At 33.2% G+C, this 15,969-nt stretch overlaps 1 pseudogene; it reads right to left on the minus strand.

Moving 5' to 3' along the window:
- Nucleotides 1-1,262: 1,262 nt before the first annotated feature.
- LOC120139843 lies at nucleotides 1,263-15,527 on the minus strand (annotated as a pseudogene).
- Nucleotides 15,528-15,969: the final 442 nt, after the last annotated feature.

Consider the following 15,969-nt stretch of genomic DNA (forward strand, 5'->3'; position numbering starts at 1 on the left):
CAAAACAAGAGTCAAACATACAGAATATCTAAAACTATGTGTATGTGGAAGGAGGTGTAACCCCACAAATCAATGACACTTGACATGGGCAGCTGTTAATGGAAACCCACGCAGAACCTCAGAACGCACGCTGCTTCAACTGTGGCCGATGTGGGTTTTGGGGTCTGTTTTTCTTTAACTTGGCTTCTTTCACAATCGATACATATATGATGCCAATAAAACTTGTTTGAGACGAAGTGTAATAAAGTTGGTTTAGATTTCCAAAGGCATAATCTTAAAATTAGTCCCTATTTATTTGAATGGTCATCTTAGTCTTTATTCTTTTTTCCCTAACATATTTAGTCTCCAAGATTTTAATTTTTGGTAAAAATGGTCCATGTTAGATAAAAATAGTTAGTCTACTAACGGTTAACACATATTGTTGACATGATATTTTCACACGTGTTTAACTGTTGACGTGTCATATGACATGTCGTCACCTTAGATGACATGATACATGCCATATTATCACCTTGGGTGATGTGGCGCACAACACTTCATATCTTAGGTGACATGCAATATCATGTCAGCAACATGTATTGATCATTAGTCAACTATCACTCTTCATCTAGTACGGATTATTTTGATAAAAAATTCAACTATTGAAATTTTAAATGTTCCAAACAAAAATCAAAATGATAACCTCAACAAATGTTGGGGAAAACTTTTACATTATTCATTTCCAAAGTGCAAACTTCTAGTAAAAATCAAATTTGTCAGATTTTTCATATTTCATAAAACCATGGATGAAGACAAGACAGGGAACTCCACTGCCATGGAAAATTTCAATTGGATGCAGTATTTGTGCTTGGCGTTAGCAAATGGAATGGAATCCACACAATGAAGGGAAACAAAGTTACGGGTGCAACTGTCTTCCATCAAACAAGGTACACAATTTGTTATTAACTAGTTTCTTCGATGGTCGGAAAATTTTGTCCCATTACAAACATTAGAAGCTTGATGTTTGAAGTTTAATTTCAGTGTTGAAAAACGTGTCCCCCTGAGTTGACATTTCTGTTGTGAACGCCATGAATATCAGATGATGATATCTTCCATGCTTTAAATGCCTTGCGCCAATCAAATATGACAACACAATCTTCACTTCAAACAAGCTTGTATTTAGGCGTTTTGTGTAAAGTTTTATGAATGTTAAGCCATCGAATTCACATAACTGAAAGCAGTAAGTATTTAGCAAAACAAAGATTGAATTTTGCTACATCCGAAACAAGGAAATTATCCTTTGGATTAGTGAACCCCCCCCCATTAAAACCCTGTGTAGATGACAACAAAACAGGGCAATATAGCCTTAGGATTGAACACATACAACTCATCTAAGTTGGAGTAGACCCCAAATCGCCCCCCACTGAGTCGTAATCCTCCATGTTACCTTCCATGCTCTTCTGAACTCTCCAGCAATCACCCTACAAACGAGCATTGCCCTCTTTTCATTCCCATCTTCAACTCCGGCCGCTTTATCATGAGCTTTGCCACTGTTTGCTGTTGTGAGGATTCCTTTTCCATTGGCTTCTTGAACTACCTTGAAACCGTTGTTTAGAATGCTACACACATTGCAGTTTGGGATTGAGTTGCATAAGTTGGAGGAGCCGTTGTGGCCGAGTGAACATGCAAAAGTGGTGCAGTGGAACCTGAGGAGCTCGTTGCCGTCGGCTATGCAGCGTGGGTGCTTTTTGGGGAGCTTAGTTGCTTTCAATTTGATGGAGTCTCGGTATTCCTCGAATTTGGAGATGGTTCTGGGGGTGTTGTGGACTTTGAGGATATGATCAATTTTGCATATGGGCGTTTGTTTCTTTAACCAGCTTGACTGGAATATGATTTCCACTATGTTCTTGCTGGTGTCCTCAGGACCCAGTTCAGATACTGTTGATAAACATGGAGAGCAGCAAAGTAAGATTAAGAAACTTATATATGATTGTTGAAATTGCAGGGAAGATGATTTACCTGCATGTCTAGCAGCTTGATGAAGCTCCAAATGTTCAGCTTTCATGAAAACCTCACCACATTCAGGGCAGGTGCAAATGGAAGTCCTCAAGGAAGGATCTTTGGCTATCCCAAGGACTGGATCAACCACCATTCGGCACTCGTAACAGCCGGAGAATCTCCTGAATGGCATTCCTCTGAAAGACCCACCACCAACGGAGGAGGCTGATGCGGCCGAAGATAAAGAAAGCGAAGAATTCGTTGAAGAAACAACACCATCGAGTTCATGTAGAGGACCTTTCATGGATCTGCTAGAAGAAGCTTCAAGTGATGATGATGATGCCTTTTTCTTATGGACTTCAGGGGAAGAAGCTGCTTCAGGCTTTTGCATAACCTTGGTGTTGCTACATAATGAACCCGAACACCTCATTTTCTTGCATTTCTTCCCACTTTCTTCCATCAGCTGCTCCTTTTTCTTTTTTTCTGCTGCTGCTCTTGTTGATGTTGGGGGGTTTTGCCATAGAAAAGGCCTTTGACAACCGCCCAAGGAGGTGGTTTGTCATTCTTCTGAGGCCGCTTCTTCTGGTTTCAGCAAGTGCTCATGCTTGGTTTTCTTTGATGGGTAGGTCCAGCCATTTCCACTGAGATTTAGACAAAATGATGGGTTTTTTCTTTATATCATAATCTCTGATGGACTGTCTTAGGAGACATGAAGCTGAGACAGTTTGGAAGTGAGAGAACTGCAGAGATGCTTCTTAGCATGATTTTCAGAACCGGACCGGTCATGCTACCAGTTTACTAGTTCAACCGGTTAAACCGGTCTGACCGGTCGGAAGAATCGGACGACGTTATAATTGTTTAAAAAATTAAATAAAAATACCAAAAATATTTAATAAAAAATAATTTTTTATATCACAAGTCATATTCAAAGCAATTCATAACATATACAAGTTAAAAACCATAAAATCAAGTGAAACAAAATGATTCAAATTAACTACAACATAATATTTAAGGTAAAACATATTAAATAATAAATATAATTATATAAATATAATTAAAAAATAAATTTGGAGTTAAAAAAATCATAACAAAATGATATTGTTTGGTTTAATTTTTTTTTTAAAACAATACCACATGGCTAAGAAACATAGAAGAGCATCACAAAAGTCTAAAGAGAAAATATGAGAACAAAACAATCTCATATTACTAAGAAACATAGAAGCGCATCACAACTAACTTCTATAAATAATAGAGGTAATTTGACATTCAAAATCATGGAGCCTTTTGGTGAGCATTGAGTAAACTATTCTTTCACTTCAATCAAGCTTGAATTTTAGGCTTCAATCGAGCTTCTAATTTTTTTTTTGAGTTCACGAGTTTGAGTTGAACTTGATAATTTTTAGCTTGTGAGTTTGAGTTGAGTTGAGTTTACTTTTAAAATTTTCAAGTTCGAGTCGAGCTCAGCAATACTCGAGTTCGACTTGGCTCGTTTAACGAATGACGTTGTTTGGTTTAAAGATTTAAAAAAAAAAAACAAAAATCCCGATTTTCTCGGTTTTTTCCCATTTTTTCCGATTTTCAGCCGGTCCGGTTCGAACGGTTCAACGGTTCTGGCCGATTCACTATTAGCGGTTCAACCGATTTAGATTAAACCGGACTAAACAACAATTTTCGATTGAACCGACCGGTCCGGTCCGATTTTCAAAACAGAGCTTCTTAGGTGGCTACTCACTTGGCTTATTATTTGCAAATTTTATTTATGTAAAGGGTTTCTAATTTAATTTATCTCTATAGATTTATTCATGGCAACTCCAAGCCGTTGAATTCCATCATAGATATTCGGATCATCTCTCTACGAGAAACGAAATGTGGGTCCCAGCATTAAATTACATAAACAGAACCTCCTTTGTTTTTCCATGTATAAACCTCCAACTCGACGAGGGAGGGATTACAGGGACTATAAAAGAACGCAAGATGAAAATTAATGGCAGTTATTTTTTTGAAGTAAATGAGGTGCAAGGATCATTTGAATGACCTTAGCAGCAACGTCGGCGTCTGCGTCACTTGTCTCCGGCAGCATCTTCTTGCGATCCTCGCCACCCAATCTCAATTGGCACGCGCTGCCGAGAGTCTTCGGAAACCTGACCCACCGCCGCTGATTTTCCCTCGGTCTGTTTCTCCGTAGGTTAGTAGACGGAAATCTGAAGACGACGGTTCCGATTGGATCCACCACCAGCGGTTTTACAGCACTCCTCAGGTTTGGCCTACCCACGGCACCGGAACCAGCAGCTTAATGGCAGTTATTATTGGATAACTACTATTTTAAAATAAAATAAACAATAATAGTAAAAAAGTTGTATTGTGTTACGGAGAGTTATTGTTTTAGAAATTTTTATTTTTATTAATAATCGAAAATAAATGTTATCCTTTGAAGTTAACATTATATTTTTAATTCTAAATATTTGAAAAATGGAAGATGAAACTCAAAATAAAATACTCTTTTCTGGGAAAGAATAAAAAATGTCGAAAGAATATGAATATGAAGAACAATCACAATGTATATCGTTAAATAAGATAATGGAAAAAGTTTAATGAAAAAGATACAAGTGTCTGAATTAGATCTTTTTGATTATTTCAAGTGTTTAAAATATTTTTATTTAAAGTAGACGTTTAACATTTCTAACGTTACTCTTTTAAGTACATATATCGTAATGATCGTTAAATTTTTTTATTATTTGAAAGAGCAACATTAAAAATATTATACACCTAATTTGAAGGAAAAAATATTTTACACACTTAAAATGAATTAAAGATATAATTTGAGTACTTAATTTTTTTTCTTTAAACTTTGAGAAAATTAAAAAAAAAAGTCTGAAAAGAAAAAAAAAAGAACTAAATGATTGAGTGGTTTGCAAATGAGTAAATGACTTCCTTATAAAAGAAAAAATTGAAAAGAATACATACGAACAAATTGTGAAAAGATAATACACGATACGTGTCAAAAATAAATCATCAATACGAATATAAATACAGGAACTGAGTGGGAGACAATAACGACATGCATGAGCGGGGCTTTTTTCTATTAAAAGTATGAGTAATAGAGCACGAATCAAGTAGTCTCCGTAATATAAAAATTGTTGTTATTTCTTACAGACCCGAATTCGAACACTATAAATGTTATGAGAGATTGAAAGTTATCATTTAATAGTTATTATTTCCACTTATAACCCAAATTAATATATATATATATATATATATTATCGAGAAAATACGTATATAAATACTCTTTGTAAGGCTAATATCTCATTAATGTGAGACATCCTTCTTAGATTACCAACAATCTCCGCCAGTAATCAAAAGAAGGAAGTTTGGGGACAAATTCCACACGCAGAAAACTGAAAAGGATTGGTGCTGACTGCTGCTGGTGATTTCTTTTGAATTCCTTCTTTGTCCAAATGAAGAAAAACTAATTGTACATTGTTTGCAATTGAGAAATATCACGAGTTATTCGAGTTTTAACGAATCAAAACGAACTACTTAATATTTGACTCGAAAAACTCTCAAAAAACTAAAAAAAAAAAAACAATATCAAATATTTATTTTTTAAATTAAATTATTAATAATATTAACATTTATAAGGTCTTTTAGAATATAATATAAGATTTTCATGTACTTATGGTTCATATTCAAACTTGAGTTCGAGTTTGAATCAAGCTCGAGTTTAAGCTTCAATCGAGTCAAGTCCGATAATATTTCGAGTCAAAGATTTTACAAGCTTTAATTTTTTTTATTTGAACTTGAAAATTTGAAACTCACAAACTTTAAAGTATTGAATTTTAATTTTTTATTTATTTCCAGTTTGAGTCAAACTTAACCCACTTAAAATTAGAGACCGACATGTCCATTCAAATGTTTTTATCTATTCTCTTGAGGCCTATGCACTCGCATGATTAATTTAGGAAGGAGCACCCAAAAACTTGGACTCTACAAAAGTGGGCTAAAACTAATTAGAGATGGGCCTAGCTAAATTAAGTGAATGTTAGTCTTTTTAGAAGTTTTGAATTCGAATAATTGTATTCATAGAATATATGTACATTGTTAAATAATTATAAAAATTTAAATAGATACTATCTTATAATCCCCATACTATTAAAAAAATAACAACCAAATTTTCAAGAAAAAAAATCTCTATGAAGAGTTGAGTTTAATTGTCTTTGTTAACTAGGCAAAAGAAAGTGTCTTATTGCTTAAAAGGGTTTTCAGAATGCACTGGAAAAAATGTAGTTTAACTACGTTGCTTTCAACAACAAAAAAGTTCAAATAAACTAGGAGGACAAAGAAGATGAAGAAAGAAAAATTGTATGAAAGACTGTATAAAAAGAATCTTGTCGTTCAATGTAATTTTACTAAACCTATTCAATGTAATTGATTATCCAAATATTTTACTAAACCTTATCCTTCTTTCTCGGTTTATTTCTTCTCTCTCCAAGACAGTTTTTATTTTGTATAACACAATATAATTTTACATTATTTCCCATTTAATTAAATATATCTCAACTCTCCTAATCCAAAACATGTAACTTATGTATAACTTTACTAGTAATGCATGTATGCACCTGTGAGTTTATTGGGCTTTTCTAGAAGAGAAAATAACCTCAGTGACCGAAAATGTCTTATAATATACGATTTTAATCAAATTTTTTTCTATTTGCCAAAATGACCAACAAAATCGCAATGCGATCTCTAAATCGCAACGCGATCTCCAGTATCGCAAATCAGTTTCCAGATTCGCAAAGCGATTTTGACTATTGCAACGCGATTCTGACTATCGCAACACAAAATTTCAAATTCGCAACAGGTTTTAGTTTCGCAACACAAATTTTTTGGGTATATAACTACGCAGCAGCAACAACTCATAACCTAAATCCCTAAATCGCAACTCATTCCATCTCCATCTATCACTCTCTCCGGCGATATCCATTCCTATATCCAACGACATCTTATATCCAACGACATCTTTCCCCATCCGACAACAGGTTTTAGTTTCGTAGCTTGTTTGTTTAGTAAATTAATTTACAATAATGAAATCATCTAATGTTGATCATGTTTGGATAGATTTGTGTTTTGGAGGGTCATGGGAGAATGTTCATGGTGTTTTACAATATATGCCTTTACCCATGAATCTTCAACTAAAACTATCATTAAAAAAGTTAACTTATGAAACTCTAATGTTACGTGTTGCAAATAAATTGAATTTAGAGCCCCTAAGTGGATTTAGGCTATATTATCAAAGAAAAGGTAAAGTTTATTTGTTAACCGACAATGAAGATGTTGAAAAATTCATTGCTTACATTAGTGTTTTGTAAGTTGATGTTACATTGTATGTTGTTGAACCTAGAAGTAGTGAAGTTGGGTCAGTAGCGGGTAGTAATCAACTAAGTTTTTCAACCTCAATTTATGGTGCTCAAAATTTAATGGTTCCACCACAATTTCATCACCAATCAAATTTTGTTTCACCATATTTCCAATACCAAAAACAATCTCAAAACCCACAACCTTTCCCTAATCCAAATCCTAATCAACTTTCAGCACCAAATTCCGGTTTTCATATTGACCAGTTAGACGATGATGAGCCAACATAAAAAATTGTGAGTACTAGTTAGTATTCGAAATTTAATCTTGCTCAATACCCTGACTTTGATCTTGGTCAATACTCGGATTTTGATGATGTTTTAGAAGAAGAAACAGACCTTGCATGTAATGATTTTGATATTGGTCAATACCCGAATTTTGATGATGAAACAGCCGCTGCCGAGGAAGATGTTGTTGATGATAATACGGAGGAATTTACGACTGTGAATGAACATGTTGAACATCCATTATGTAATTCATATAACCCTGAAGAAGAAAAAGAAGAAGAAATCCCCGAAGAAAAGTCCCCGAAGAAAATGCCACGGGAGTATAACTGGAATATGCCAGAATTATTTCAGATACCGAAAGAAGAGTTGGTAAAGATAGCAGTTGATTGTTACACAAAAATTATTCGTATCAAGAAAGATGATTGTTTTGATACAAAGGAAGACTTGAAGATAGCTTTGTATACGAAATGTGTGGAAGATGGATATCAACTAAAAGTTAACAAATCAAGCAAAGATCGTTTCAAAACAAGGTGTATGATTGATAAAAACTGTATGTGGCGTATGATTGCAAAGAGGATAAAAGATTGCGAAATGTTTCAAGTTAGGACTTTTATTGATAAACATACATGTTAAAGAACCCAAGTTTTTCCTCACCCTAGACAGGCAAACAAAAAGGTGTTGGGTGGTTTTCTGGCTGAGTTAATGTTTTTGAATGGTAGGGTATATCGGGGACATGAAATTATGACTGACATGAATGCTCGGTTCAAGATTAGTATCTCATATTCTCAAGCTTGGAGAGCCAAATGTTATGCATTGGAATTGTTGAGGGGGTCGCCAGAAGCATCGTTTTCCCAACTGCCGGCTTATTGTCATAATTTAAAGGTGAAAAATCCTGGGTTGTTAACTCATATCAAAACAGATAGAGATGGACGCTTTGAGTTGCTGTTTATCGCCATTGGTGCTGCGGTTAGTAAATCAATATAATTTTGTTGACTCATTTTTGTTAGTTACATGCATTTCACATTTAAATGATTATATTTCTTGTGTATATTATTTTGTAGATTCGTTCGTTTATTACTTGTATGCGCCCAGTTATTATAGTTGACGGAGCACATTTGAAAGGTCGATACCTTGGAGTAAACTTATTAGCAGTAGTCATGGATGCTAACAATGGGATATTGCCAATAGTTTACGGGGTTGGCAAATCTGAAATCTCTGATTCATGGACATGGTTTATGGGGCATCTTAGGGATTGCATAGGTCCTATTGGCAATATGACAATCATATCCTATAGGGCAAACTCAATTGACAACGCTGTTAGAAGGTGTTTCCCAGATGCCTTTCATGGACTTTGTGGTGTTCAATTGTATAGAAATTTAAAATCAAGGTCTGCTGGTATAAAATATCACAAATGGACATACTGGAAGGCTGTAAAAGCTTATCGGGAAGTGGATTTTAATAAGCATATAAATTGTTTAAGACGTGTTTTGCCTCAGTGTGCTCAAACACTAGAAGATGTCGGGTTTGAAAGATGGTCAAGAGTACATCAACTTGGAGCAAGATATGGTTTCATGATGTCTAATAGTGCAGAATCAATCAACGCTCTAAGTCGTCATTCCCAGAAATTACCCATTACTATGTTAATGGAGATTTTTCGAGCCTCTATTCAACAGTGGTACTACAAGAAAAGAAACCATGCAAGTATTATTTCTTTAAATTCGTAACTTATCATATATTTTACTAAGTATTATTTATTTAAATTTACAGGAACATTGGAACATCGTGTTACACCATGGACTGAAAAAAAGATAACGAAACGTGTTGTGAAGTCAACGTCATGGAGAGTTGAACCATGTTCAAACACTTTGTTTGAAGTACTGGATAATAATTTAAATGGGTTTGTCGATCTAAATGCAAAGATGTGTAGTTGTATGAAATGACAAACATTTGGTTATCCATGTGGCCATGTTATAAAAGTTTCTATTCATCTAAACCAAGATGATTCAAGCGCATACGCTATGGATTGCTACACTACAGAAGTATATCGACAGACTTATGCCGAGATTATCTACCTATTCTACATCTTTCTGAGTGGGACATACCAGATGACTTACAAACAATTTTGCCACCAGCCATGGACAGAAGGCTACCTAACCGACCAAAAAGTCACGATCATATACCGTCTAAAGGTGAAGAGAAGAAGAGATCGACATATAGTCGGTGCAAGGAAAGTGGTCATACAAGTTTGACATGTGGATCACCAGTGCCATCACAATCATCTTTTCCTCTACCACAATATGGATCCTCATCAAAATCCAAAGCTCATATTGTGTCAAGCAAAAGGCAATCAAAATCGCAATCAAAATCAAAATCCCAATCACAACCAGCTTCACCTTTTAGGACTATTAACTTAGGTGATTTTTAAATGCAAACGTTGTATTATGTGTATTTTATGTGTAAACTTTTAACATTTTCAGTTAGGCATGTATTAGTAACTTGAGTTTGAACATTGCTATGATCTGTTCAGTTGTTATCACTTATTACACATTCATTTGAATATCGCAACGTGAATTTGACTATCGCAACGCAAAAATCGCAACGCGAATTTGATTATCGCAACGTGAATTTGATTATCGCAACGAGAATTTGACTATCGCAACGAGAAAATCGCAAAGCGTATTAGACTATCGCAACGCGAATTAACTTTCGCAACGCGAATTGACTTTCGCGTTGCGATTTTGGATTTCGCGTTGCGATTTTGGATTTCGCATTGCGATTTTGAGTTTAGCGTTGCGAAAGTGTACCTTCAACAGGTCTTTTGCCTTCAATATGATGCAGATTGAAAATCAACAAATCAACTTTTACGTTTCAATCAATTAAACAAGCACAAATAAGAATTATTTACACATCAATTAAACAAATCAACTTTTACAAATCAATTAAACAAGCAAAAAATAATAATAATTCTTATTTTCCTCATCAATTAAACAAATCAACTTTTAAGAATCAATTAAACAATAAAAAAAAGTGTACCCCAGACAGTTGTTTATGCACCCATACATCAATTTCACGCAGCTCACTTCAGGATTAACCTGCAGAAACCAAACATTTGCTTAAACAACACTTTCTACACATCTAAAACCAACAAACAACAAATTATTGAATTCTAGGTACTTAACAACACTTGCATTTGACTTACCAATTGTTTATGGACACTTTCATAACACGGATGCAGGTAGGCAGCGTCTCGCATATATCTCTCTAGCCATAAAATGCCGAAACCACAAGCTTACTGCACCTCTATCTCTATCGGTGGGAGGTAGAAACTGTATACTTCCTGTCGTCAAACGCTCCAAACACATGCATACGAGAGGACCACAATCCCCTCTGGCTCCCTGCATTTTTTGTGGCACGATCTCGTCTCTGATAACTGTAACATTGAACTTCTTTGGCTTCTTGTTTCCAGAATAAGTCCAATAATTAATCACATCCAAGAATTTAGCCAAAATTAGAGCTCAATCCCTTAATAATATCTCTCAAATCAGACAATGATATGTAATTTATCATGCTGTCATATACTATTATCTTCAGGGATGGGAGCTGAAGCTCGACGAGAAACCAATGATTATGGTTCCAAAACAGGGATAAACACCTGCAATCATAAGTAATAATTCAATTGCGCACTTATTTATGAACACATTTAAAATATTTAAAAATAAATACTAACTTTATCGACCTCCCACCATGCAGGATAAAGTTTAGCTTGTCCATTACCCAACACATATGATTCATCTCGTTGATTCTTCAAGTGAACTATGTGAAAAGACGTCGGCATAATTGTATATCACGTATTTTTTTTTATTTTTCCTCATTTTCCTTATTATTAGAAGACGTGACACCCATGCATCAATATGTTGTTTTACAAAAAAGACATATATTAGTGAATTACATAAATTTTAAAAAAAATTAATCAAAATGAAATATAAGAAAAATATAATTTTTTTGGTTGAAGTAATGCAATTCATTCAAGTTTCAATTTGCAGAAGAAGAATAGTTTCTGAAACTTAAAATCGCAACACGAAAATGAAAATCACAACACGAAAATGACTATCGCAACGCGAATTTGACTATCACAACGAGATAATCGCAACGCGAAATGCAAATCGCAACGAGAAAATCGCAACGCGAAACTAAAATCGCGTTGCGATTTTGTCGTTGCGATTTTCATTTCGCATTGCGATTCTTTGTTTCAAATAGTCATTCTCTAAAATTGAAACTTGAATGAATTGCATTACTTCAACCAAAAGACAAAATAAAGACAAATACTAACTTCAAAGGGTTAAAGACTAAACAGTTTAGCAGTATTGGCAACAATCGAATGAATTTAATAAGCAATCTAAGTGAAATAGTTAATCTATTATTGAAATTACCAGTAAACTTATCATCAATTTCAATATGAAAAACCTAATAATAATGCAAAAAATTTTAAAATAAAAATAATTAAAAAAAACTAACCCTCGGTGGTTGATTTGGTTGATTTTCCATTTCTGACCGTGAATGATTGTGAAGGTGGCTCTGAGAGATGGAGATAGATGGATTTCGCCGGAGATGGGGACGGATTTCGTCGGAGATGGGGACGAATGTTGCCGTAGAGAGTGAGAGATGGAGATGGGACTGAGTTGTGATTTAGGGTTTTAGGTTATGAGTTGCGATTACAGGATATATTAATATTCGTGTTTAGAATTTGAAAATAAAATACGCGTTGCGATACTAATGACGCTTTGAAAATCACATTGCGATTTTGTATTATCGCGTTGCGATTTACATATTCGCATTGCGATAGTCAAAATCACGTTGCGAATCTAGAAACTGATTTGCGATACTGGAGATCGCGTTGCGATTTAGAGATCGCATTGCGATTTTGTTGGTCATTTTGGCAAATCGAAAAAAAGTTGGTCTAAATCGTAATTATAAGACATTTTTGGTCACTGAGGTTATTTTCTCTTTCTAGAATTTTGTCTCTATTTCCTTTGTTGATCACTAATCCTTACCCTAAAAAAACTCACTTATCCTTGATTTTCATTACTTTGCTCGTCATCCATTACTTTAAACCTACTTGACAAAACATTAACAACTTAATTTATGTAAGAAGGTCATGAAAATATCGAGTGTCTTTAGTGGTAAAAGAGTGTGTTGTTCTCATAGATGTTTTGAGTTCGAACAGTTGCCTTTGCAGGTGGGTGTATGCATTGTCAATGCTTAAGAAATGTCCTGAACAAATACTATCATGTAATCAAGAATAAAAATACTAGATGCGAAAGCGTACCTAAATTAATTGATAAGTTGAGATCTTTGAGTCTTTCTTTAGTGTGATATTCCAAAAAGATATATTTTCTCTTGTCGTAAAAACTCACATGATAAGTAATACAAGTTAACCATTTTTGGGACGACTATCTCTTTATATAGACTAAATATTGAGTAAATTTTTTTAAGTATTTATAATTTTGTTCCTCGTCAAATTATATACGTAACTTATGATATCTTCATTTTAATTTCATAACACTTTAATACTTATGACACATATAACATAATTGATTACTTAATTTTATGTCATACTTTATAATAACATTGTATATTATACATATGTACCTACAATTATAGATTTTAATCCGACATTCATTATTACATTAATTTTTAGTCAAAATTTATGTTTTCTTTTTCTTTTTACTGACCCTATTGATTTTTGTATAGTCGATTGTGGTTGGATTATGTCTGGATAATATTATTTCTAAAAATTAAAACATTTGACCTTAGTTTTCTTTTAGTTTGTGTTATTTAATTATACTATAAAATTAAAAGCAATCCAACTTACTGTAATTATTTTGTTAGTTAATTTAATTAGACGGCACAACACAAACAGCAATACTAGGCCACTAGACATCAAAGCATAAAATAGAAAAACAAATGAGAGATAAACAAAATAATTTATAAATATTCAAATGTTGATACCATCCAAAGTGTTTGGAGGCATTTCCAAATTGTTTGGGATGACCCAATTAAATTATTAAATATTTGACAGAAAAATGAATGAGATATTTAATAGAATATAAAATAACGTGATAAACACACCACAATGAATTTGATACCCATATTATATTTATATTTAGAATTTTATATTATGCGATACATGAACTCAAATTGTCCATTAGGATAAAAAAAATTGTATTTTTCAATCCTAGCTATGTGTTATAGGGTCCAAAATATCCTACCAAAAGGAAATTGCGTTGGCCAACATTTACATTGTTATTGGTAGCTCTAGTTCATTAAAGTACATTCTTCTATGATAGTCAAATACTCAAAGGCACTTTCATGAATAAAGTGTTAGTGTTCCACTAAAACTTGTCTATCTACCAAAGTTTTAAATCTTCATATTCAAACATTGCACCAAGACAGTTAAAATTAAAGACTTGTTGACATAACAATTAGATTACAACATTTATAATTTATTTATTTATCTATTTATTTTTAATTTAGAAATAGAGTTACGTTGAAAGATGATCAGTCGGTGATGGTGTCAAGATTATCTTTCTCTATGAGGAGATATAAGAGAAATGAATAAGGGTGAGATGATTCTAATCATTTCTCTCGATTATGGTCGAGAAGTTTTTTAGAGGGTCTTAGAGTTGGCATTAGGTGTAGGGATCTAATGACTAATTGTAGGTTAGATCTATATAATTAGGTGACAATATATTTAACTCTGATAAATCACATGAGTCTGTTGGAGGTCATGACAATAGATTACAATTTTTCAAGATAGGTTAGATATTTAAAGTTCTTCTTTCACATACACTTTTTTTTTTCTATATTTTCGGAATTCCTAGATGTCAAAGATTCATAGATGCTTTTGAGTCCTCTGAAAACTATAAAATGAGGTAAAAATATAGGAAGAACCTTTAACATAATATAGTGAAACTAAAAACCATTGTTAAATTCTTTTTCACATCGTAGCGCTAGGTAGTAAAAAAATTGTTTGACGTTTTTTATTTATTTAAATTAAATTCATCACTATTAATTTGATTTAATTCGGTTGATTCATATAATTGCTAGAGATTCAAATTATATATGTACCGTTAAAAAAGAGAAAAGAACGTATATAAAAAGATTTGGTATAATATAGGATCTCATTGTTCAAAGTCAGGTTAAAATGGTTCCCATGAATTGAAAAAAGTGGTAAGAGGCCAATGAAAGGCGATTGCGTAAACTAAGCGAAAGGTTACCCTTGGAAGTTCCAAGCAGCAAGAGCTGTTTATTTCAGCTCCCAGCCTGTACGCGTCGGTGTCGGCTCTTTCGCCACTGCTCCTTGGACCCGCTCTCTATAAAATTAATTTACAATCATAATAATAAAGTAAATATTCACTGACATAAAAATTTAATTATTTAAAATCACACAAGTATAAGGAAAATATTAAATATAATTAAAAAAATTAAATAAAAGATAAATACAAATAAATATAATTATATCAATTAATTTAGATAAAATATGCAAAAGCGGTTAATTGGGAATTTATGAGTACAGTTATCGGGAGATGATTGCCCTTTGCGCAAGGATTGAGCCACCTTTGTTTCTGGTGTCTGCTGCACGCACAGTCCGTCGCCAGTGGATAAAACTGGTTTTGACAAACTCGAATCAGGTCCATACATTGCCTTTGCTGTTGAAAAAGGGTCATTAAATTAACAAAAAAAAAACATAGTGCTGGGAAATAATAATTTGGATTCGGAGTATAATTTATTTGGTCTCTGTTCCTTTGGCTTTTGCTCTTTGTTTTTTACTGTTAAAATAACCAAATAAGTATCTAAACTTTGTATGCCATATGATTCTTGGTCAAGAGGCATCTCATATTCACCATCCATTATTATGCCCACATGTGTACTTCCCTAGCTAATTATTTTTATATAGTTTACATGCGATTACAATTTAATATTTGTTCAAAATATTTCTTAATTATTGACAAAGTACACATACCTTTCAAACACAACTGTTCAAACTCATGACGAGAACAACATTCCCCTTAATAACTAAGACCTCTTGAGTTTCTAGCTACTTAAAATATATAACATATTCATATAAACATAAACAATTTGTTCAATAAATTTAAATTGTTTAAATTGTCTATAATTTACCTCTACACATAGAAAGATGAATGAATTTATGTTAGAAAAATGCATACTTAGGAAGTTATATTAAAAATTTAAGGCTATGGAAATATAAAATTTCAAGAGATAAAAATTATATCATCAAAAGAAAATATAAAAAAGATACAAATTATATTATAAAAATTTAAAATTTTCAAAA

This window comes from Hibiscus syriacus, unplaced genomic scaffold, assembly GCF_006381635.1.
Source record: "Hibiscus syriacus cultivar Baekdansim isolate YM2019G1 unplaced genomic scaffold, ASM638163v2 tig00110776_pilon, whole genome shotgun sequence".
NCBI classification, from domain to species: domain Eukaryota; kingdom Viridiplantae; phylum Streptophyta; class Magnoliopsida; order Malvales; family Malvaceae; genus Hibiscus; species Hibiscus syriacus.